This window comes from Gymnodraco acuticeps, unplaced genomic scaffold, assembly GCF_902827175.1.
Source record: "Gymnodraco acuticeps unplaced genomic scaffold, fGymAcu1.1, whole genome shotgun sequence".
Classification (NCBI taxonomy): domain Eukaryota; kingdom Metazoa; phylum Chordata; class Actinopteri; order Perciformes; family Bathydraconidae; genus Gymnodraco; species Gymnodraco acuticeps.
Genome location: NW_022990397.1, coordinates 828948 through 855863, shown reverse-complemented (window position 1 = coordinate 855863; position 26916 = coordinate 828948). Strand labels below are relative to the sequence as shown.

The 26916-nt window shown below is 40.6% G+C and overlaps 1 protein-coding gene and 1 pseudogene across 1 annotated transcript in view; one reads left to right on the top strand and one right to left on the bottom strand.

Moving 5' to 3' along the window:
• pcp4b (Purkinje cell protein 4b) overlaps nt 1-26916 on the top strand; it is a 118274-nt gene that overhangs the window by 12211 nt on the left and 79147 nt on the right. The window lies entirely within an intron of this gene.
• On the bottom strand, nt 352-25140 carry LOC117551658 (annotated as a pseudogene).

The window sequence follows — 26916 nt, the reverse complement described above, 5'->3', positions numbered from 1 at the left end:
TCGTGAGGTAAAAATGTATAGATGCAATAAGAGTGCCTCTGACCTGTTAAAGGTCACACTAACATTTACATGAACACATTTACATAATGTCAAGGTGCTCTGTACAAAGCTCAGCTAAACCAGTTGAGGTGCATTTACAAATGATGAAACGAAAATGTTACTTAGGTTTTCTTTTTGACAATCACAAAAGTAATCTTCCTTTTATTTGTAAAGTGCGATAAAAGTCTCATTAAAACAGGTTCCAGTGTAAATAATTATTAGACACTTGATAAAATACTTAACAGTTAATCACTTCATTAGTATCTGTTTATGATTCTTTGTTAGTTTAAAAGTTTAGTCAAATCATAGAAGTTCCCTTATGAGTCATTTATTTCCCAGGTTTTTTTTCAACAGTTATTTCCATTTTCACTCATGGGTCTACAGGTTTTATTTTGATGTGGAGGCCATTAAGTGAACGAAGCACCAGTCGAGGAATTATCTGTGGTGTTTGCGTCGGGTCCTCGATCAGATGGTATCTCTGCAGTGTCAGCGCTGTGGACACTTTCAGCTCGTTCATGGCAAAGTTCTGACCAATGCAGTTTCTGAGTGAGGAAAACAGCACCAATGAGAGGAATATGGTGACAAATTAAGCTTTAAAGTAACATCATATAGGAAGACAGCACTTAAGGTTATGGAAATCAGATGAACAGTCAATACCAAATGATATATATATTTTTGATTGACATAATATTGGAATAGGTTGGACAAGAAGATATGGCAACAGCCTTTCAGTAAGCCTTTCGTGTTTGCCAAATATGTTTTTATTGCAGGGCTATTGTAATGTGTTGTAAACTTAGCTGTAGCCCTATTTTTAGTGAGCTAGTCACACGGTATCAGTGGCGGCGCTAGGGGGTGGCTACTTGGGCTAAAGCCCCGGATGTTTCACTTAAAAAAAAAAAATCTCGGGAGTAATGTACAGTACCGGAGTCCACCAGAGAGGCAGCCGCTGCCGGACATTAGCCTGCGTACTGCGTAGCCTTCCCTGCCCTGAAGAAGAAGTGATCCTTCCTAGTGCCTGACGAGTTTTAAGCTAATAGCCTATAAAGTTATGGATATTAGAAAGTTATTTTCATCGAAGCAGGCGCCACAAGCTGCAGCAGTATCAGCAGCTGACAACAATGTCATCACCAGCTGTGAAGAAATGGATGATGTTTCAGGTTTGTGAATCTAATGATGATGATGATATCTGCACTCTGGCTGAGTAAGAAGTGAAAAAGAGTAATGTAACGTTAATGTTATAGCTAGTAAACATGGAGTAACCACACTAAGTATACCCTTATATGTTAGTATGTATTCAGAACATGACTAAATATTATCCTAAGATGTAACGTTAACCTTCATACCTCAGTCTACTTTTAAGAAACTAAAATAACGTATTCCAATTTTTATTTTGTTTTTGCGTGTGGAATTATACCGGTTCTCGTTTCAGTACACATAACAACGGAACCATAGCAACGGAACTGACAGGCAACGGAACTGACAGGCAACCCTCTGAATCAGACTGCGATTGGCTGTGACTGCATCCACTCAAAGTGTCCGATTCAGAAACGTGACTCTTACACTCTTTACGTCACAAACAAAGATGGTGGATGAGAATAGATCTATAAAACGATAAGCAATGCGCCAGAATCAAGGTGAGACTATCCGCATCCTTTAAAACTCTACGCACATTTGTTTCACCGAAATAAGTAAACAACTGTATTTGAGTGAGTTATGGCATTAGTTTGCTTCATTAAAGGGTGTTAATGAATAAGTGTTCTCCAGTGCCTTTTGTCCGCTTTAAGGTATTATTAAGGTAGGGTTAATGTAGCTCTCAAAGTGCACCAGATTGATGCTTTTAACTTCAATATTTTTAAAAAAAAAACCCCTACAATTACGGATCTCCTACAATCCTAAATCCGCCACTGCACGGTATCATATGAGGACAAACCTTGGCCCAGCAGAGAAGGGCACGAATGCGTAAGGAGGCCTCTTGGAAACATTCTCCGGGAGAAAACGCAGTGGGTCAAAGACCTGGGTTGACACAAGATGGAAAAACAAACACCAGTGTGGCATTAATCACACTTTTTCTTAATTTCTCCCATGAACATTTAATGAGTTCATGCTCACGCCCACCCCTAATACAGTGAGTGAATAAACCATGCTAGCTCCTAGGAGTCACTCTGTGATGACATCTCGGACCAGTATATATACTACAGGCAATATAGGGTTTGCATTAATTGTGCACTAATTTAATGACTTTGTCACTTGTGTGGTGGCCCTGAAGTTGATCTATTCTCAAAAGAAGAAGTATTTAAGATTGTCGCAGACTGACAGACAAAGAATCATCGTCCAACGTCATGTTTTCTGAAATGCTATGTTTACAAATGTCATGATCTTATATGAAGATATGTGAGGGACTACGGATGGAAATTAGCTCAAAGCTAAAATCTGGCATATTTACACTTGAGCATTATTTGTCTAAAGTGTTCATTAATGTGGATTGTCCCTATTCAAATAAACGATCAAATGAAAATGAAAACAATTATTTAAAAACATTTTATGTAGAAGTATCATAGGTTTACTTTTATGGGCATATGTGAGCTTAGACATTTAAAAATACTTCCACAGAATGATCTTCTTTACTTACTTCAGGGTTTTCCCAGACAGTTGCATTCCTGTGAAGCGGATACACACTTGTTCCAATACGACATTGTAAAGGTTTATGACTTCAGTAAAGATACTGTATAAAACAATGGCTCACACACCTGTAGATGTCAATATAGTTTTCACATAGTCTGGATGGTGAATGTTGAGGAAACAAACAAAGGGACCAAACCATATTGGGAAAGCATAAGGGTACTGCTGTCCCCATTTCAGAATCTTTTTCAAGTCCGACCCATCCTGCTTAAACTGAAAGTAAAAACATAAAAACATAGGTGAAGCTTAACCAATATGCTGGAGCCTGAAGAGGACAACGTATCTCCTGAGTTGTGATGCTCTAAACTAATACTCAACTGCTAAGTTTAAGCCTTAATTGCATCCAAATTGTTACTTAAATAAATGTAAAGAAGTTCAAATCAGGGACAACCCAAATTAAATAACACCAACTCTAAAGTTGCTTATCTGTTGATCATCAACTAATGGTTAATGTAATCTTTAGTTGACATCTTGACTCAACAGATTATCAACAGATAGTCGACATGACCCTGTTGACTTTCAACTGACAGATTGATTTTGAGTGGTTGATTGTCAATTTTGATGATGTTGACACAATCTACAGATAGTAAGGTTGAATATCGGTTAATAACCTGTTGCAAAAAACATGTTGACAGTCGAGAGACACTTTTTGTAAAATCTATAGATCAACACTTGAGATGTACCTTATATTCTCCTGGCAGTTAGTTAAATGCATGTTACTTGTCTGTTGAAACAGTGTTGTTGAATGTCAACTGATGACTTATGGAGTGTTAACTATGGACTATCAAAATAAAGTGTTACCAAATAAAGTGTTACCCAATTATGTTGGTGCATGTGGCTCATTAAAAAAAGTACATCTAGTATCTACCTCTTGTATAACTGGTCGGCCCCACCTGCATTAGCAGGTAAACACCATGGAGGAAATAAATACATTTAATACAGCACTTTGGCTCGACCAAAAATCGTTTATAAATGTGCTATATAAATAAAACTTGATTTGATTTGAAGTAAAACCACTTTCCAGCAGTCAGCAGCACATTGTAAAAGCTGTTGATACAACTGTTAACATTCATAATTAAGTAAAGATAACACCCTTTTCACCCCGATTCCATTTGCCCTGAGAGGCTCAGTGAGGTAAAGGACTGAGTGTTTAGATAGTTCACTTTAGTCTAAGTTATCTCAAACGGTTTTATCACAATTTATGTAAACACATATTTCCAAGGCACACCTTTATAATTATTGGGATAAATAAAAACAGGTTTGAAATCATTCCAATCTATACTATAGGACAGTAAACCAACAATATCCTTTAAAACTGGAGAGATAAAAAATATGGATAAACAAATAAATGTTAACTGGTAAAATAAGATATAAATGAACCAGCAAAAATCTTGCCTAGAGCAGCAAATTGGTCAGAACCGGCCCTGGTGTCATCCCCACAGCACCCCCCATTTGAAACATGTTCTAACCCTAACCCTACTTGACAATGAACCTGTTTCTGATTCTATTATTATTAATACATTATTATTATTACTTGCTCCTTGCACTTGCTTCTGCGTCACTGAGCAGTCATTATACACATTACCTCCTTCAGATGTCCAAAGAGCCAGTGCGACGGTGGTCCTGGAAACAATTCCATACTTTGCATCGCAGCTCTTCTTTGGGCGAGCAACATTGTCAACTTATAAACAATGGCAACAACACAGAGCACCGCGATCAAGTGGTCGATGTGGGGTAAGCCCAGCTGATACTTCACGTAACCCTAAGTTGACTCCATGCTTGCGACTACCTTGATGATGAACAGTGATTCACACAACACAGTTTTGTGTGTGTGATGCAACCACCAGAATGTGGGTGGATAATGTGGCCCGAACACTGTTCAGGCTCAGTCTGTAAGGCAAATTTATTTATATAGCACCTTTCAACACAAGGCAATTCAAAGTGCTTTACAAAAAATGAAAGACATTAAAGGTGGGGTAGGTAATTTTGGAGAAACCAGCTCGAATGCGCTAGAATTTGAAAATACACAACCGGAGAAAATCTGCCACTTCCTTACAGAGCCCCTCCAACACACATGAACGCGCACATGACCAATGAGAGCACGAGATAAGTTTGTGCACAGATGGAAGGCTAACAGGCAGGTAGGCCATCCAGTTAAAAAGAAAAGATAATAAAAGAAACATTAAAAGAAAAAATACATGGATAAAAGTTACAGTGCAGTTTAAGATGTGAATAGTTCAATTAAAAGCAGCGGCAAAAAGAAAAGTCTTTTGTCTGGATTTAAAAGTAGTCAGAGTTGCAGCGGACCTGCAGGTAGTAGTGTCGTCACACTCACAGCCGAATGAGGCTCCAGTTTTTTAGTAAAGTTTAAGTTGACATTTAGTTCTTTCTTTTCGGGTGTAAAACCTGTGTCAAAGGTTTTACACCCGAAAGAAGGAACTTAATGTCAACTTAAACGTTACTAAAAAACTGGTGATTTGACACAGGACTCAAAGCAGACAGAAATTGTCTTTGAAGCTGGTTTCCAATTTGTAGACGTTATTGATCTCACCCCCCCCCCCCCCCCCCCCCCCCTATCCATATTGTGCCCTGTGCTAATTAACATCAAAGGAGCGTTGTTGCGTACTGCTGTAACTTATACTCACACAGATGTGCTGGCTGTGAAAATATAGGGAGAAAAATGTATGAGAGCTGATATGATTATGACCTGCATCATTTTAGAACAAGTTTGCCCAGCTGGGAATGGACAGAAATTCTAATTAGCTTGATTAAAAGAATTCTCATAAAGTTAGCCTTGATTTGCTGCCAGATCCTTACTACAACTTTTAATGCAGACTTTTAAACGATAATCAAAAACAAAAATCAAAGCCTGAGGTTGTGTTGGAAATCAAACACAGTGTTCAAGCTCCTCCGAATTAGCCCTGCCCTTACTTTGAAATCCAACAGCGCCATGGACAGGGGGGGACCAGTTAAAATCCAGTTTTGGACAGTCTGCCGTGGTTCCATCCCATTTCAAGTGCTGTCCGATGCTCGGGGTAACCCTCGGAGCACACTCTCCAATCACAGAGCTTGAGGACTATCACAGGGTTTGTCAAGCGAAGCGGAGAGAATACTTACTTCCCGGTGTAATATTCTCTAAAGCAAATGAGCTAATCCGACCCTCGGTCCTGACGGACTCCAACTTGTGTTTAGTAATCAAACAAATAAATAAACACAAGGATAATTATGTGTTATTGTTGAGTAAATGGCGAATTGCACAGGGGAAAATAACGTAGGCTATCTATGCCACAATTTTAGATGCGGATTTTGTTAAACTAATACGTTTGCGCTGTGGACCAACACTATACATTGACGGGGAAGGGGGTAGCAATAAAGATAACACCACAGTTACACAACATAACAGAAATAATATCGATAGCAGCGTCCCTAGCAACAAGTAGTTAATAATAATAAAATACATTAAGAAAAAGGCATTTTAAACAGTCATTAAAAAGCAACACAATCTACCTGCATTGCATTACTCTAAACGTGTAATAAAGTGCTTTAACCAGTAGGTGGTTTGGGTTAAAAAGCTGTCAAGTTTACAGTGTTAACAAAATAAAATATACTGCTGTTTCTGGTTTAGTTTACGACGGATATATTTAGTTATTGTTTTGATATTTGTAACACAAAAGCGATGGAAAAAACCCACAGCAACACAGAAAAGATGGTATTAACATGACCCAGCGGTCTAGTAGTTAATAAAAAACAATAATATCAAAACTAAATATTACTACTAACTTTATTGTGAAATTCAAACTGAACGGTAAAAGAATAGTTTCCGGTCTATTCTGAGCCCGATCTCTGTAGATAAATAAAAATAAAGAACTACGACAGATGTGTAATATATTTAATGCCGCCGAACCATGTGTTACAATGCATTCATGTGATGACTGTCAAAGAGTAAAGCAAGCACTGCTGAATAAAGTATGATTTTATCTTTTACGAAACGTTTTTTTTCATATGGAATGCAGTTGGAGGTCAACCAATCACAGAACTTGAGAACTAATCACGGGGTTTGTCAAACAGAGCACATGGTGTAGTCCTAAACGATAGCTGGGGATTCTGGGTAATGTAGTGTCTTCTGCCATCCTTTACTCCGAAAAAATATTTGTTTCTCCGAATCGAAGGGGAAAAATACAAAAGCATTGCACACAATTTAAACCAATCAATGTTGTGTAGTTAACAAGGATAATCTGGTGTTTTTTAGTCGATGAGTAGTGCAGATATCACTGTAAAATCAATCGACAGTAAGGGGAATACTTACTTCCGGGTGTACAATTCTCCGTTATCCAATGGGAATGGACGCTCACATTGCCTTTAAGGGCAGCCGACACAAACGAATGCCGTGCTTCCATGAGCGTCAAATCCCGCCGCAGATGGGAATACATTGCAATCAGTTGAAAGCTATTTGCGTCCCTTTATGAAGCTGAAGGAGCCTCGGCGCGTCACAACTGCACGCCACGGGACCCTGACCAAACGTTGCTTCTGGACGATTATGGAGTGAGAGTGTGTTGGTCTAGCTTTGTCATTTGGGAGTGTGTGGGAGAGAAACTCCCTTTTGGAGGGAACACAGGGATTTTAGCCAAGATTCAAGGCTTTTATTGTCATTCGTACATAGCTACAGTGTAGTTATTGTGGGGGAAACTTCTGCAGCAAAGGAGAGTCAGGACTAGGGATGGGTACCGAGCCCCGGTATTAAACGGGCCCCGGCGCTGAATTATTAAAGACCGTGGTACCGTTAAGCTCCGACGTTATCGGTCTTTTATCGGTACTGGAGACATGTAAAAAATATGTCGTATTATTGCTACACAAACATTATATTGCAGTTTTAGTGTCGCCAACTCCGTTTCTAACATGCAAAAAGACTGCAAAATGCGTAATCTTTAGTATTTTCGATCTCTCCAATCCAGACGAGAGATCTCTCTTCCCTGTCTGCTTGCGAGGGGGCGGGGCAGTTTACACACATGCTTGCTACATGCAGCAAGCAGCACACACACGGAGGAGATGGCGGAGAGAACGCGCTCCGAGATGTGGTTAAACTGTACCCGTCTCGCTCGTTGCCTAAAGGGCAATAAGTGTTTAGCATGTAAGGGCGGTAACACGAGCAATTTCTCTAAACATCTTGCAAAAGTGCTCCACATTCAGACGGGGAAATGCACCGGGTTCGACTGTCTTTCTAGTGGCTCTGTATCCCCATCCACGAGTAATGTTTCCACGTCAGGTGTTATGGATGCTAGCAGAATTACACGGAGCTAACTCAATGATACAACCATGGGTTAATGATTAGCAGTAACCGAGTTATTTATTTTGTTAAAGTTTCAGCTATTCTGTTTACAGTTCTGTCATCAGATTATTTAATACAATTTGTTAAAACGTTGTTGTTTCTTTTGATGTGCAATATTATGTATTAATTTAAATAAAAAGCAATGTTAGTTTTGTTCACAATTTGTTTATTTTCATTTAATGGTTTATTTGAATAGGGATAATGCACATTAATGAACACTTTAGACAAATAATACTTCAAGTGTAAATATGCCGGATTTTAGCTTAGTCCCTGACATACAACGTATAGTTAGTTTACCTCATTTTTTTCTCCAAAAGAACCGATAAAAGTACCGTTAAAAGACCGGACCGATAAGCGGTATCGATAAAAGTAGTAGTACCGTTAAAACCTTAACGATACTGTTAGAGATTAAAAGGGAAAACTGGTCCGCTTTTCAAATCTCCCCGCGTCCCTATCAAGCTGGTTAATACAGGAAGGAATTCAGAGCTACCAAATAACCGTTAAACAATAATCTACTTTAATGATAATATGACAATGCAATACAATCAATACAGTACAAATTCAACACAGTTAATCCCTGGGATCCCGAATTTACCTGCACGTGAGCCAGCCAGAGGAAAGAGGCTGAACACCGCGTGTGTGTCTGTTTATACTCTTTGACAATGGGAGGAGTTATCAGATCCTCCCATTTAGAGCTCATTGATTGGCAGCCCAAATATCACAGACACCTCCGACCTTAGGTTTCCCCAACCACTGTAGCTAGATAAATTGAATGCAAATCAAGACATGCTCTCACCTTCCCCCATCTTCCTTTGTCCCTCAAAAACACATGTCAACAGGCCCCACATCCAGCTCACAGTTTCACCCAAATTATTCCCATTTTAAGCTTATCCATAGTTTGCTAACATGAATAAATACAAATATAACTCTACAACTCCCCCTTTTTATCTCCTTCTCCAGAGATAAACTTAGACAAGGCATTTTGAAATATACCTACTGTCATTCTTTTCTACTGTGTCCGTCCCCCAAACATTGTATAAATCCATCCGAAGCTGGTATTTAGAGTACTTGAAAAACTTCATGGAGACAGAACACCACTTTCCATGGCAGTGAAGGAACCCTGAGGGGGCAGCTGAGTGCTAAAATCATCAGCCCCCCCCGGAGGAATAGCCCACAAGGACAGCTAATAGGGAGGGGGAGATGCGGCTTTCTCTTCACGGGTGGAACTGATCAGAGAGAAGTAGATTCCTCTGCTGCCTCGACAAGTCCCCTGTGCCGTCCTGGCTTGCCGTGTCTTTGTCCCCCCGATCCGCTGACAGCAGCTTCTGGGCTGCCTGCTAGAGAGATGTCTTCCTCCTCCTCCTCCTCCTCCTCCTCCGGCCCGCTGATGGCGGCTTCCCGGGTCGTCTGCTGTAAGGATGTCTCCAGGGTCCTGCTCCTCCAGTCCGCTGCTTCCGAGTAGTCCACGTCTGCCAGGGCCACGTCCGTCCTGATGTCGTCCCCTGGTCCTAGCAGGTGGTTTCCCCGCCGCACACTGGCTCCCGTGGTACGAGCTGTCCCCCTTTTCTCCCAGGCAGACGGCATAAGAGGTCCGCTGGGTCACTCGGTTGGGGTCGGAGAGCCTGGGGTTGAGCCACTTTGTCCTGATGACTTTCAGCCAGACGAACTCTGCTGTGTCGGCCTCGTGCTTCTCGGGTCCCCCTTTTGGCGCCAGCAACCTGTGTGGAGAAATCTGATACAACTCCCTCAAGCCTACGCTCAGCTGTTTTGACCCACTTGGAGCCTGTTGGTGGGGTGTCTTGAAACAACAGCCGTCTGTGAACAGGTTTTCTAAATTAATTGTAGACCTCCTATCTGCCAGTGCAGCTTCAGAATCTTAATACTTGGATTGTGCCAACTAAATAAGAACCCCCACATCTTTAGGTAAACTAAATAACATATTTCAATAGCTCTGAATTTCTGACAAGCATCCGTGTTTATTTTTAAATGAAATCCTATTTAAAATCCAAATATAATATGAACTGCTAATGTTTCTGGTAAAGAAACACACTAATGTTATGGATTCAAAAACAACCAAAATCACGATACTAACAAAGTGAATGATTTCCTGGTGATACTGCTTCTACCTGTCAGTGCTTAGATATTATCACGCTGAAAAAATGAATACAGAATTCCAACAAACTGTCATCAAATGTCTTTCTATTATAAATGTAGATGAAATGTATATCCCCATAATGACCTAAACAATAAAGTCTATGGCTTTTACTTCTTTACCAGGCTAGTTACATGATGTTGTCTAAATTAAATTCTGTCTCAATACACTACTATGTTTTAGCTTTAACTGTAATATGTTCTTTCTACATTTCAAACCTCAGTTACTCTAATGTCTGTTAAAATATTACAAAATTGTTTCATTATCACAGGTCAACTTCTTCGGTTTCACAGTAGCCCCTTGGCCACTACTTCTTTGTTACCTGCTATAATTCCTATCAAGCTGGTTAATACAGGAAGGAATCCAGAGCTACCAAATAACCGTTAAACAATAATCTACTTTAATGATAATATGACAATGCAATACAATCAATACAGTACACATTCAACACAGTTAATCCCTGGGATCCCGAATTTACCTGCACGTGAGCCAGCCAGAGGAAAGAGGCTGAACACCGCGTGTGTGTCTGTTTATACTCTTTGACAATGGGAGGAGTTATCAGATCCTCCCATTTAGAGCTCATTGATTGGCAGCCCAAATATCACAGACGCCTCCGACCTTAGGTTTCCCCAACCACTGTAGCTAGATAAATTAAATGCAAATCAAGACATGCTCTCACCTTCCCCCATCTTCCTTTGTCCTCAAAAACACATGTCAACAGGCCCCACATCCAGCTCACAGTTTCACCCAAATTATTCCCATTTTAAGCTTATCCATAGTTTGCTAACATGAATAAATACAAATATAACTCTACAATACCCATCCCTATGCAGATATCACTGTAAAATCAATCGACAGTAAGGAGAATACTTACTTCCGGGTGTAAAATCCTCCGTTATCCAATGGGAATGGATGCTCACATTGCTCTTTGCGTCCGTGATACAAAGGGGACATGATCAAATAGGAATATAATTATCTTTTAAAAAACGTTAACTAAAGGGAACAATCTATTTGACACAGCTGAAGCTCTGGCCTTCCTTAAAAACTAACTAATTTAATAAAAATCCCAGTTGTATTACACACAATGCACTGTTTTTTGAGAACAAAAATTCGTAACTAATGCACCATAATACATTCTGACAAAAAATACAAATTATTATGAATACAAATAAAATAAAAGAAGCCCACCGTGAGTTACTACAAGCTATAAAGTAGATTTTAAAAACGTTTGTAGAATAAAAGCTCACTGCTGGACGTTGTAGAAATGCGTGTGTGCACCACGACAAAGGAGCCTCATTCACTTTACATTGGGGTTGTTTCCGTGGTGCAGACACGTAAATGTAGCAGAGTTCGTGACTCCACCACGCAATGCGGTGTTAAGGAGTCGTGGTGGAGTCACGCATTCTGGTGGGACCAGGTTGGTTGAGATGCATTTATAAATGATGAAACGAAAATGTTACTTAGGTTTTCCTTTTGACACATTTTGACAACTCCTTTGTTAGTTTAGTCAAATCATAGAAGTTCCCTTATGAGTCATTTATTTCCCAGGTTTTTTTTTCAACAGTTATTTCCATGTTCACTCATGGGTCTACAGGTTTTATTTTGATGTGGAGGCCATTAAGTGAGCAAAGCACTATTCGAGGAATTATCTGTGGTGTTTGCGTCGGGTCCTCGATCAGATGGTATCTCTGCAGTGTCAGCGCTGTGGACACTTTCAGCTCGTTCATGGCAAAGTTCTGACCAATGCAGTTTCTGAGTGAGGAAAACAGCACCAATGAGAGGAATATGGTGATAAATTAAGCTTTAAAGTAACATCATATAGGAAGACAGCACTTAAGGTTATGGAAATCAGATGAACAGTCAATACCAAATGATATATATATTTTTGATTGACATAATATTGGAATAGGTTGGACAAGAAGATATGGCAACAGCCTTTCAGTAAGCCTTTCGTGTCTGCCAAATATTTTTTTACTGCAGGGCTATTGTAATGTGTTGTAAACTTAGCTGTAGCCCTATTTTTAGTGAGCTAGTCACACGGTATCAGTGGTGGCGCTAGGAGGTGGCTACTTGGGCTCAAGCCCCGGATGTTTTCTGAAAAGCCCCGGACGTTTCGCTTAAAAAAAAAATGTGTCGGGAGTAATGTGCAGTACCGGAGTCCACCAGAGAGGCAGCCGCTGCGGGACATTAGCCTGCGTACTGCGTAGCCTTCCCTGCCCTGAAGAAGAAATGATCCTTCCTAGTGCCTGACGAGTTTTAAGCTAATAGCCTATAAAGTTATGGATATTAGAAAGTTATTTTCATCGAAGCAGGCGCCACAAGCTGCAGCAGCAGCAGTATCAACAGCTGACAACAATGTCATCACCAGCAGTGAAGAAATGGATGATGTTTCAGGTTTGTTAATCTAATGATGATATCTGCACTCTGGCTGACTGAGTAAGAAGTGAAAAAGAGTGATGTAACGTTAATGTTATAGCTAGTAAACATGGAGTAACCACACTAAGTATACCCTTATATGTTAGTATGTATACAGAACATGACTAAAAATTGGAACCATAGCAACGGAACTGACAGGCACCGGAACTGACAGGCAACCCTCTGAATCAGACTCCGATTGGCTGTGACTGCATCCACTCAGTGTCTGAATCAGAAACATGACTGTGTTCACACCGGACGCGATGCGATGTTTGGGGGCGGCGCGATTACATGTAAAGTCAATGCAGAGACGCGGACAGACGCGAATTAGCTCCGACGATGAGCATGAAGCGGTGGATGCGGCGCGAATCACGCGATTGAGGCGATTGAACTGTGCCGCGTCAAACGCGAGAGTTAAATTTTCTCAACTCGAGCGTCAAATTCACGTGACGCGTTCTCAGCGGAAGCCAATCAGCGGTGAGGTTCTCAGCCTGCCGTTACCGACGTTCAACCAGAAAACATCAGCCATTAGCTGTTAGCAGTTAGCACACAGAGATCACAGCTCCTCATATCTGTTCAGAAACTGGACAAAAGTTAAACGAGTACAAACCACAGACTGACTGTGTCATGGCGAATACAGTCGCTGGTTTATTTATATCTGTAGGCCGTTGTTATGAGTGTGGAGTGAGCATATACAACGTTAGCTTAGCCTGGTCGACCCAATCTCCAGAGGTGTGGACTCGAGTCACATGACTTGGACTCGAGTCAGACTCGAGTCACAAATTTGATGACTTGAGACTCGACTTGACAACATCACAAAACACTTGCGACTCGACTTGAACACCAATGACTCGGGACTTGACTTGGACTTGAGCCTTCTGACTTGAGGTGACTTGATACTTTAATTCAGAGGTCTCCAACACGCCGATCGCGAGCTGCCGCTAGAAGAGCAGATTCCCGTTGGGGAGAGCAGAATCTTCAGCCACTCCTACTCTTGCTGAGAATCCTTGCAGGCAGGGGCGGGTCTTTATTTAGCTGGGCCACCATGCGGCCAATCATATGCGAGGACACACTAGGATCATACCATTATGTGAAAGAAGGGTGGGGGCACAGCATGTGTAGTGGTACAGGCCAGCTGCACAGAGCGACGGGGAGCCGGATTTAAATGCAAGCGCGTCGGAAAAAGTCAAGAAATTTGCGAAAACCGAAAAAAGAAGCAGCATCTGGCTGCTTTTCAATGATATTGGAGAAAGCAAAGCTGAGTGCAGGATTTGTAAAATTAAAATAACCTTCAGAGCAGGTTTTTTTTTTTGGTAACCACTCAGGATTTATTGTCAGAAGTGGGAGAAGTTCAGACAATTACAAAAGTTACAATCAGGGTTCCCGCGGGGTCTTAACAAGTCTTACAAAGTCTTACATTTGATAATCTGAATTTAAGGCCTTAAAAAGGTCTTAAATATGATTCAGAAAGTTTTTAAAAATTATCGGATTTGAAAGGTACTTCTATGTTGCGAGAGCGTCTAAATGTGTTTTGGGGGAAATGTCCGGGCTGCAAAGTAACCAGTACGGTAATAGCCTTTCAGTTCCCCCCAACAATTTGTATTGAATTCAATCAACATGGAACCAGTAATCACTAACTTTGTTTCCCCCGGCCCCTTATTGGAGAACACCCAGCTAGTAACCTAGCAACCAAGCTTCAGCCCATGTAGCCTATCTTCGAATCTACTTACAAATAAATATGGGGAAGTGTAAGTTCAACCGTATTTGGTTGGAAAACATCTAATTTAGTGCTTGGTTGAAACCAGTGGAGGGGAACGTGTTTGAAGCCCGCTGCAACCTTTTGCAAAAGAAATTAGCGTTTGTTTTGCTAATGTAGCGTTAGCTAGTGCAGCAGCAGCTAATGCAGCAGCTCCTGCAACAACACCGGGGGACCTCCGGGCGAAGTTTGGGTCTACGTCAACCCTAAAAGCGGAGGTGCTGTAGACGCTAAATACCGTAGCTAAACACCAATCATACAACAGCAACGATGAAAGATTGTAGCCAAGGCAGCATAGAACTGAATATAGCTCTTGTCACTCTCTCTCTCACACACACACACACACACCACACACACACACACACACACACACCACACACACACACACACACCATATCTCACACACACACACACTAGGGCTGCTCGATTATGGCAATAATCAAGACTATGTTGGTCAATAATTAATATCACGATTATTAAATACGATTATTCATTGACTTTGAAAACATCTATTTATTGAACTTTAAAACAAATAATAATTTGAACAGTATCTTTTTAACTGTTGATTACCCTGAACGTATAATTCAACTGAAAAACCAATACAAAAATGTATTAAATAAATGATACATTACTAAAAAATTAATTAGATCAAATATGTTGTAGTGCACTGTCACAACCTAGCAAAGCAAAATAATCGTTTTTTCCGATGTTGTTTTCGTAATTGTGGCAGGCCAAAATCATCGTAATTGCGATTAAAATATGATTAATTACACACACACACACACACGCACACACACACACACACACACACACACACACTCAAGCACACACATGCACACACATGCGGCTTTCACACCAGCACTTTTCCCTTTCTAGCTCCGAGCTAGAGCTTTTCTGGTTCAGCTCCGGTTCCCTTTTCTGCTCCCGCTCTGTTCACACCGCCCAGCACCCGACTGGTGCTGCCGCTGCTGCGTCATGACGTCACCGTTTACATCGCTGATTTGCTCCCCAACGGCGTTACAAGCGCTCACAACAACAACAAACGGGGAACTGCGTCGGGTTGATGATCGTGTTGCTTTTAATCACACGAAGCCAGATTAATTGAATAACGACTTCTCCAACCTTATACTTTGCTCCAGAGTGCCGTGGTTCATTATTTATTAATGTGTTTCTGCAGCAGTGAGTGTTGGCTGCTCTTCCACGGGAGTTTATTCTCCTCCGTTAGCTCCCGGTTAGCTCACACAGCGGCCGCTCTAAAGTATTCACTGTCCGACTCACACAAGCAGCTGATACATATCCCCAGTTCCCCTTACGGCCCGTCCACACAGCAGCTTTTGGCGATTTGTCCACCGCTTCCAGCGCGTCTCCGCCCATTGACTTTGAATGGGGATGAGTCACTTTCCCTCGCTTGTCGCCGAATTGCATTGTGGGGGGGCGAGGCGAAGATTTCCAGGATTTCCAGGATGTTCAGGATTCCAAAGTTGAACAATGTTCAACTTTTGAGGCTGAGCTGGAAGCGACAGCCAATCAGATCCGTTTATGCAAATCTGACAGTTCAAAGCGCTAGCCAATCAAACCGCGTGCAAGCTGGGAGAACGAGACCCGCAGTTCATTTCTATATTCCACAAAAATGGAGGAGAACTTAGTTATTGCGGTAGCAAATCACCCGGTTCTTTATGACCAGTCCCTATTTACTTACCGGGATACAAACCGGAGGAACCAGGCATGGGGGGAGGTGGCAGAGACAGTGGGTGAAACTGGTAGGTTTTCGCTTGTTTGGGGATTTTATATCCAGTTTACTTCGTTGCTAGTTTACTTCGTTGCTAGCAAGCATAGACAGTATCATTAGCCAGCATGGAATGTAGCATAAAATAGCACCATAAACATTAATCTCATAAATGTTCAAAATGTTAAAAAAATAAATGTTAATCATAGCCCTTCCTATTTGACAATAGTGTAGAAGATTCGGGTTTTTTTGCTTTGTATGTCGGGGGCGGGATATTCATGTGATATTCATGTGATTGGTTGTTGGTCGCGAAATCCCCAAGCTGTCAGACACGCCCAGCTCCAGGATTTTCAAGATTTGGTCAAAGCTGCTGTGTGGACACACCGTTAGCCTAAGTGAATGTGTGTTAGTCTGAATTGACGCTGTTTGGTATCACAACGCTGTTATGAAAGTTTCTCTGGTATAAAATGGGTGATGTTAGCATAGCAACCGAAGCTAAACTGACTACTTGCTATTGCTATCCTATTGTGGCATAAACCGTTTTCTACAGGCACATTTTACCGGCGTATTTGTATTATAATTCTACTTGTGATAGTCGGACACGACAACCTGTGCAGCCCATGTATTGATTCCATCCGATAGCTGCTATAATACAAAACAAAAACGTCTGCCTCTCTCCACAATGATCAATAACAGTGAACGGATGGTCAAAGTAAGGTACAAATGAACAGAATCACACGAAGCCTGGTTAGTGTTGCCTGACTTTATAAAGTGTGTTTATAAGCACTACTGCTTGTAGGCAGGCATGACAGTCGACCCATGTTCAGGGGAGGTGGGTTTAGTTTCCTGCACGCCTCGACGTAAGAGAGACGTAAGCGACGCCACCTCTTAGCTCCGAAGCTCTTGCCTCTAGACCGACAATTTTTTGGAGCTGGAAGTTAACCGGATTCTGGAGCTAAGAGCCGGCGCCGCTGCGGTGTGAACAGGAAAAACCGGCGCTTTTCTTCTCCGAGCCGGAGCTGAAAAAGCGCTGGTATGAAAGGGGCATCACACACACACACACACTTTTTGTCTAACACGCTAACTCAGTTCTGTACTGTTATGCTGTTATGTTCAGTCACTGTTCTTATGTTGAACATGAATACATTTACTTTGTAAGTGATTATGGGACGTATTTCTTCTTTCATATCAATTTCCTTCATACTTTATTGCCGTGAAATAGGTCTTAAATTCTATTCAATGTGGTCTTAAAAAGGTGTTAAAAAGTCTTAAATTTGAGTTGGCGAAACCTGCAGGAACTCTGTACAATAAAAAGTCCTGCATTCAAATGTTACAAGTAAAAGTACAAAAGTATTAGCATCAAAATATACTTAAAGTACCACCTGCAGAGGGATCTAGATGCAGGTGTTCTTTTCCCATAGAGACCCGCCTCGCTGCACATTATCCCTTGCATAAAGATAGATTGTGGGTCCCTTATAACATGTTTGTACACAGTGGAAATAAACATTCTGGTTTCCTCAACATCAGGGATCTTATACATTAAACTCCTTCTGAATCAAACCGTCACGGTAGCCTTACCTTACTGATCCCTCTTAAATTAGAAAAACACACGTTACTTTACCAGCAGAGAGAAAATGGATTATTAAATGATTAATGTGACTAATAAAGAACAATTTGATTATTAAGTATTATTCTGTTGATCGATGTCATTACATTTGGTGAAAAGCACATAATGACTTGTTTATGACTCGTTTTGTCAAAGTTTAGGACTTGACTTGACTTGAAACTTGCCATCCTGACTTGAGACTTGACTCGAGACTTGAGCGCAAAGACTTGAGACTTGACTCGGACTTGCAAACAATGACTTGGTCCCACCTCTGCCAATCTCCATTCAGAAAACAAAGCATTTTAAAAGGTTTTTCGCCTGCCGTCTGTCCTGCAGACTTGTCAAGCATTCATTCATGGTCTTTACTAACCGGTATCAGTATGTTGTTACGTCGGCATCATTTAGAAACGTGTATTACAATTTAATCACGGTAAAAATATGTTCATTTTGTTGTAGTTGTAAGCTCCCGAGCCAGCGCGTCTTGTTTGAATGATGCGAGTAAACACAGCTGGGGCAGCCGCGGTGAAACTCGAGCGATTAGAGCGAAGCGATATTCGCATCGCGTCCGGTGTGAACGCAGCATTAACACTCTTATACGTCACACAACAAAGATGGTGGAGGAGAATAGATCTATAAAACGATAAGCAATGTGCCAGAATCAGGTGAGACTATCCGCATCCTTTAAACTCTACGCACATTCGTTTCACCAAAATATGTAAACAACTGTATTTGAGTGAGTTAAGGCATTAGTTTGCTTCATTAAAGGGTTGTTAATGAATAAGTGTTCTCCAGTGCCTTTTGTCCGCTTTAAGGTATTCCTTAAGGTAGGGTTAATGTTGCTCTCAAAGTGCACCAGATTGATGCTTTTACCTTCAATATTTAAAAAAAAATCTTCCCGGGGGATCATGCCCCCGGTCCCCCCTAGAGGAGGCGACGACCCCCCTAAAGGAGTTCGGTCCACCCCCCTTGTAAAAAATAGCACTTTATACCCCTGCACACACCCCCCCCCCCCCCCCCCCCCCCGCCCGCCAACAACTCCTGGGCTAAGCCCCGGATCTCCTACAATCCTAAATCCGCCACTGCATGGTATCATATGAGGACAAACCTTGGCCCAGCAGAGAAGGGCACGAATGCGTAGGAGGCCTCTTGGAAACATTCTCCGGGAGAAAAACGCAGTGGGTCAAAGACCTGGGTTGACACAAGATGGAAAAACAACACCAGTGTGGCATTAATCACACTTTTAACATTTAATGAGTACATGCTCACGCCCACGCCTAATACAGTGAGTGAATAAACCATGCTAGCTCCTAGGAGTCACTCTGTGAATGACATCTCGGACCAGTATATATACTACAGCAGTGGTTCCCAAACTTTTTGTGCCCAAGGCACACCAAAGGACAAGTAAAAATCTCAAGGCACACCTAGCCCTTATAACACGTGTATCACTCATATCATGTAAAATATCTGTAAATGTGCATAATATTTACTAATGCCAAATAAAATGTGACGAAGACAACTATATTACTCATGAAATATTTCAGAAATTAATTTGAAACTTTGTCAAATTAGGCTTCATCAAAGCAGCAACACACTCATTTAAACCAGACAGGTCACAAAATAAAAAATGAGGCAAAGGAAACTCAGCAGAAATTCCAGCACAGAGAACTGTCAATGCAAGGAAGCTGCATTGTCCATGGTCCTGAACTACAAATTATAAATGTAACATTTCAGCAATCAGCATTGAAACATGTGCTATTGTAAATATTTTGCCGATTTACAAATTAGTGAGATACTGTGCCTGTCGGGGCGTGCAGATTTTTTTAATCCTTGGTGGCACTGAGGAAGAGGGCCACTCGCAAATCCTGTTCAACATAGAGCCGTGACCTCCTGTTTTCTTCATGTAAACCAGAGTAGAGAACGCCAACTCCAGAGATGGGGTCGTTACTCTAAAAAAATGTAATATATTACATATTACTTTTTTAAAGTAATATATTACACTACTTCCGTTACTATCTACATAAAGTAACTTCGTTACTTACTCGTACTTTACTCGAGCACGTACGAACTGCACATGCGTGAGTGGCAATAACTTTCCTTACCAGCAGGCGGCGGTAGTAGTGTGTATCTGTCATTCAAAACAGGCAACAACCGGAAGACAGAGAAGAAGATATACGTGATATAAACAAACCAACAAATAGCGTGTGCGTTAGCTTCACCTTAGCATGTGTTATTTGCAAGTGCTTGTTGAGGTTGACGTTGGTGTTTCCAGCAGTGGATAACCGCTTCTGGCCTGGACACAGTTTGCACCTCACCGTCACTTCCTGTCTATTTCTTCGGACGAACTCAAAATAATGGGCATACCTCCACCCCTCGAAAGTTATCGCTGACTCAGCCATGTTTATGCAGCACTGCACGTGGTGTTGTGACGCACAAGTCGCGCAGATTGCGTACATATAAAAGCTACAAAGTACTGATAGTAAATTTAAAATTAAATATTATGTTTGTGTAGTTGTATATTGCAATAATAACGTATGGGTTGTCACAAAATCCCACGGCACACATGGACTTTGCCTCACTGCACAGACCCGTTTGGGAACCACTGTACTACAGGCACTATAGGGGTTTGCATTAATTGTGCACTAATTTAATGACTTTTGTCACTTGTGTGGTGGCCCCTGAAGTTGGTCTATTCTCAAAAGAAGAAGTATTTAAGATTGTCGCAGACTGACAGACAAATCATCATCGCCCAACGTCATGTTTTCTGAAATGCTATGTTTACAAATGTCATGATCTTATATTAGCTCAATTAGCTCAAAGCTAAAATCTGGCATATTTACACTTGAGCATTATTTGTCTAAAGTGTTCATTAATGTGGATTGTCCCTATTCAAATAAACGATCAAATGAAAATGAAAAAAATTATTTAAAAACATGTTATGTAGAAGTATCATAGGTTTACTTTTATGGGCATATGTGAGCTTAGACATTTAAAAATACTTCCACAGAATTATCTTCTTTACTTACTTCAGGGTTTTTCCCAGACAGTTGCATTCCTGTGAAGCGGATACAAACTTGTTCCAATACGACCTCCCTACAAATAAGAGCAAAACAAAAATGTATTTGTAATAAGATTGTGCAGGGAAAAACAATTCATATATTATGTTTGAGACAATTTTGTAAACCTGCTGCTATAAGTCAAACAGTGAAGGTTAACAGCTTCATTTGTGCAAGCTTGACTCAATAAAAATAACTGTTTTCAAGTGATCTTTATCTTTTTACCGCAGGGTATAAACGTTTGAATGCATGCAACTGTATGGTGCTGGTATTCACATTCATCTGCAAATAACCATTAAAGACAAACCTGCAGGCAAAGTCCTTCCATCAAAAAAGGTAATGGTCTTGGTGGTGATTCTGGACATTCCTGGTACCGGAGGGTATAAGGCGGAGGGACTCTTTTATGACATTGTAGTGTATGGAATTTTACTGAGATCCTCCCTAAAAAGTAAACAGACAAGTGTTAGTTCAACAATTTGCAGCACTGACATACATTGCAATTGTTTCCAAATGTAAGCCTACCACTCCATGGTGTCCTTTGCCATCCAGGGCTTGAAGGACCTCATCCCGGCACATCTTCTGGTACTCTGGGTGGCAGGCCAGAGAGTAGAGGATGAAGGACATGGCACTGGCTGTAGTGTCATGGCCTGCAAACATGAAGGTGTCCACCTCTGCTTGTATATCTTCATCTGACATACCCTGTTTGTTCTCATCCTTAAATATAAGGCAAACTTAAAACATTAGTAATCAACATATTATGTCTTAATGTGACACTACTAATCCAAAACCTATGATTAAAAACCATACAAATTGCAGGCCTATTGGAATTGGCACAGAAACAGCTAATGTCAGCTAGGTGTCATTGATTAGCTTATTGTGTCCTATTGATTATATGTGCACAACAGAAATGTATAACTTGAAGTTGCTGCTCAAGAGTCCCTCATAAGAGTAAAATAACCAGATTGTTGCCTTTGTACCAGTGGCCTCATGCTCAGCATATCAATGCTCATTCGAGAAAGCTTCTACGTTTCCTTTTGCCCTAGTGTTTTGCCCCGTGCAGGTTAAGCACATACAGTATAATATTTGCGTCCGACCATCTCAGGTTATAACATGACACAACTACGCTTTTAAATGTGCGGCAACTTTAAGACTGTTCATAGCTTTAAATATCTCATTACTAAAATTCTCACGATTATTAATTCATTATCTCTATAGAGAGTTTACGGCTTTGACAATTGCAGTTTTTACGTATGTTTTTTTTTTTTCATTGATCAGAAGTGTCTCGTTTGTGAATTCAATACATGGCACATAACATACTCTCGCTAAGAGAAGGATGTCCAGAAAGTCCAGTTTCTCTTTCCCTGTACGCGATCCAGCTCGTTCTCGTCCTGGAGTGCTTCTTTCCTCTTTCGTATGACTTCCCCTTCAAAATAAGAGAATAATGAATGAGCATATCCCCAGTAACTCTTAAAATGCAGCAAACCATAAACCTACAGTTTAGAGCCTTTACAATTTTGATGTATGGGCAAGCTAAATTCAGTTTTAGATTGTCATGAAGGTAATATCTGTGAACATCTACCTGTGTGACTGTGAGCCACCTTGCATGCTTTTCTTTGTCTGAAGCCATGTGGGCTGAGGTAGAAAATGAGGTCATTGTGGTATGGAAACGTAGTGAACCGCAGGTTAATCAAATTTCTGATCTCATACACTGCCTTGATGTATTCATTTGTTCCGCTGAAATAAGAACGTAGACAAAACAGTTTCAGACAACTGAGAACATAAACCTGTAATTGTGAATGGCGGGCGGGGAAAACGTTTGTAAGGACTCGCCTCTCGGTCTGACAGTTGCTGTTGTAGCTGAACGCACACTTCATGATGCTGTCCAGTGTCATAAGGCTCACGTGGTTAAACAATTCAAAGGACCTCATTGGTTTTTGCATAACTCCTCTCCCATTTGTCCTGACAACAGTGAAAGAACAGATGTGAGGTCTCTGCAGGACGTGGAAAAAACTTCAACACACTTAGCTGGAACAACTTTGACACAAAATAGCTGCAGCATCTGGAAAGCCTAAGCCTATATTTCCTCCACATCACTTCACCATTGACTACTTATTATAGCACTTTACACAAAAGCATTTTCCTTGTACAATATGTGAAATGGTAACTTGGCAAAAAAAAACTGTCATTAACGTACCAGCATGGTTTTAACAGAGTCTTGAACATCAGATTTACGTAGGGTTTCAAAACTGCATAATGGAAACCTTGGGTCAAGAGCTTTCTGTGGGCGAAACCACTTCTGACCTTCAGACACAATAAGCCCATCACCTGAAGACAGACAGAGGCAGTATGTGTCCAGCGAGGGAAGCAGTTTAACAGGAAATACTGGGCAGTAAGCAAAATATGCTATAGGAGAAAGTAAAAAGCAATCTTACCCATCCAAGGCTTAGCAAAAGTATATATCATATCATCTTTTGGCTCTGTTACAAAATAAACAATTACACATTATGTTACATTGACCTTTGTTTATTGAAATGCAGATAATAAACCAATATGGGTCTATACGACGTAGTTAAAAAGCATTGTCAAAAGAATGAATTTGACTAACTGCTACATTGTAAAAGGTTTATGACTTCAGTAAAGATATAAAACAATGGCTCACACACCTGTAGATGTCAATATAGTTTTCACATAGTCTGGATGGTGAATGTTGAGGAAACAAAACAAAGGGACCAAAACCATATTGGGAAGCATAAGGGTACTGCTGTCCCCATTTCAGAATCTTTTTCAAGTCCGACCCATCCCTGCTTAAACTGAAAGTAAAAACATAAAAACATAGGTGAAGCTTTAACCAATATGCTGGAGCCTGAAGAGGACAACGTTATCCCCTGAGTTGTGATGCTCTAAACTAATACTCAACTGCTAAGTTTAAGCCTTAATTGCATCCAAATTGTTACTTAAATAAATGTAAAGAAGTTCAAATCAGGGACAACCCAAATTAAATAACACCAACTCTAAAGTTGCTTATCTTGTTGATCATCAACTAATGGTTAATGTAATCTTTAGTTGACATCTTGACTCAACAGATTATCAACAGATAGTCGACATGACCCTGTTGACTTTCAACTGACAGATTGATTTTGAGTGGTTGATTGTCAATTTTGATGATGTTGACACCATCTACAGATAGTAAGGTTGAATATCGGTTAATAACCTGTTGCAAAAAACATGTTGACAGTCAACAGACACTTTTTGTAAAATCTATAGATCAACACTTGAGATGTACCTTATATTCTCCTGGGAAGTTAGTTAAATGCATGTTACTTGTCTGTTGAAACAGTGTTGTTGAATGTCAACTGATGACTTAATGGAGTGTTAACTATGGACTATCAAAATAAAGTGTACCAAATAAAGTGTTACCCAATTATGTTGGTGCATGTGGCTCATTAAAAAAAGTACATCTAGTATCTACCTCTTGTATAACTGGTCGGCCCCACCTGCATTAGCAGGTAAACACCATGGAGGAAATAAATACATTTAATACAGCACTTTGGCTCGACCAAAAAAATCGTTTATAAATGTGCTATATAAATAAAACTTGATTTGATTTGAAGTTAAAACCACTTCCAGCAGTCAGCAGCACATTGTAAAGCTGTTGATACAACTGTTAACATTTCATAATTAAGTAAAGATAACACCCTTTTCACCCCGATTCCATTTGCCCTGAGAGGCTCAGTGAGGTAAAGGACTGAGGTGTTTAGATAGTTCACTTTAGTCTAAGTTATCTCAAACGGTTTATAAATCCAATTTATGTAAACACATATTTCCAAGGCACACCTTTATAATTATTGGGATAAATAAAAACAGGTTTGAAATCATTCCAATCTATACTATAGGACAGTAAACCAAACAATATCCTTTAAAACTGGAGAGATTAAAAAATATGGATAAACAAATAAATGTTTAACTGGTAAAATAAGATATAAATGAACCAGCAAAAATCTTGCCTAGAGCAGCAAATTGGTCAGAACCGGCCCTGGTGTCATCCCCACAGCACCCCCCATTTGAAACATGTTCTAACCCTAACCCTACTTGACAATGAACCTGTTTCTGATTCTATTATTATTAATACATTATTATTATTACTTGCTCCTTGCACTTGCTTCTGCGTCACTGAGCAGTCATTATAACCATTACCTCCTTCAGATGTCCAAAGAGCCAGTGCGACGGTGTGGTCCTGGAAACAATTCCATACTTTGCATCGCAGCTCTTCTTTGGGCGAGCAACATTGTCAACTTATAAACAATGGCAACAACACAGAGCACCGCGATCAAGTGGTCGATGTGGGGTAAGCCCAGCTGATACTTCACGTAACCCTCAGTTGACTCCATGCTTGCGACTACCTTGATGATGAACAGTGATTCACACAACACAGTTTTGTGTGTGTGATGCAACCACCAGAATGTGGGTGGATAATGTGGCCCGAACACTGTTCAGGCTCAGTCTGTAAGGCAAGTTTATTTATATAGCACCTTTCAACACAAGGCAATTCAAAGTGCTTTACAAAAAATGAAAGACATTAAAGGGGGGTAGGTAATTTTGGAGAAACCAGCTCGAATGCGCTAGAATTTGAAAATACACAACCGGAGAAAATCTGCCACTTCCTTACAGAGCCCCTCCAACACACATGAACGCGCACATGACCAATGAGAGCACGAGATAAGTTTGTGCACAGATGGAAGGCTGACAGGCAGGTAGGCCATCCAGTTAAAAAGAAAAGATAATAAAAGAAACATTAAAAGAAAAAATACATGGATAAAAGTTACAGTGCAGTTTAAGATGTGAATAGTTCAATTAAAAGCAGCGGCAAAAAGAAAAGTCTTTTGTCTGGATTTAAAAGTAGTCAGAGTTGCAGCGGACCTGCAGGTAGTAGTGTCGTCACACTCACAGCCGAATGAGGCTCCAGTTTTTTAGTAAAGTTTAAGTTGACATTTAGTTCTTTCTTTTCGGGTGTAAAACCTGTGTCAAAGGTTTTACACCCGAAAGAAGGAACTTAATGTCAACTTAAACGTTACTAAAAAACTGGTGATTTGACACAGGACTCAAAGCAGACAGAAATTGTCTTTGAAGCTGGTTTCCCATTTGTAGACGTTATTGATCTCACCCCCCCCCCTATCCATATTGTGCCCTGTGCTAATTAACATCAAAGGAGCGTTGTTGCGTACTGCTGTAACTTATACTCACACAGATGTGCTGGCTGTGAAAATATAGGGAGAAAAATGTATGAGAGCTGATATGATTATGACCTGCATCATTTTAGAACAAGTTTGCCCAGCTGGGAATGGACAGAAATTCTAATTAGCTTGATTAAAAGAATTCTCATAAAGTTAGCCTTGATTTGCTGCCAGATCCTTACTACAACTTTTAATGCAGACTTTTAAACGATAATCAAAAAAAAAAAAATAAGCCTGAGGTTGTGTTGGAAATCAAACACAGTGTTCAAGCTCCTCCGAATTAGCCCTGCCCTTACTTTGAAATCCAACAGCGCCATGGACAGGGGGGGACCAGTTAAAATCCAGTTTTGGACAGTCTGCCGTGGTTCCATCCCATTTCAAGTGCTGTCCGACGCTCGGGGTAACCCTCGGAGCACACTCTCCAATCACAGAGCTTGAGGACTATCACAGGGTTTGTCAAGCGAAGCGGAGAGAATACTTACTTCCCGGTGTAATATTCTCTAAAGCAAATGAGCTAATCCGACCCTCGGTCCTGACGGACTCCAAACTTGTGTTAGGTAATCAAACAAATAATAAACACAAGGATAATTATGTGTTATTGTTGAGTAAATGGCGAATTGCACAGGGGAAAATAACGTAGGCTATCTATGCCACAATTTTAGATGCGGATTTTGTTAAACTAATACGTTTGCGCTGTGGACCAACACTATACATTGACGGGAAGGGGGTAGCAATAAAGATAACACCACAGTTACACAACATAACAGAAATAATATCGATAGCAGCGTCCTAGCAACAAGTAGTTAATAATAATAAAATACATTAAGAAAAAGGCATTTTAACACAGTCATTAAAAGCAACACAATCTACCTGCATTGCATTACTCTAAACGTGTAATAAAGTGCTTTAACCAGTAGGTGGTTTGGGTTTAAA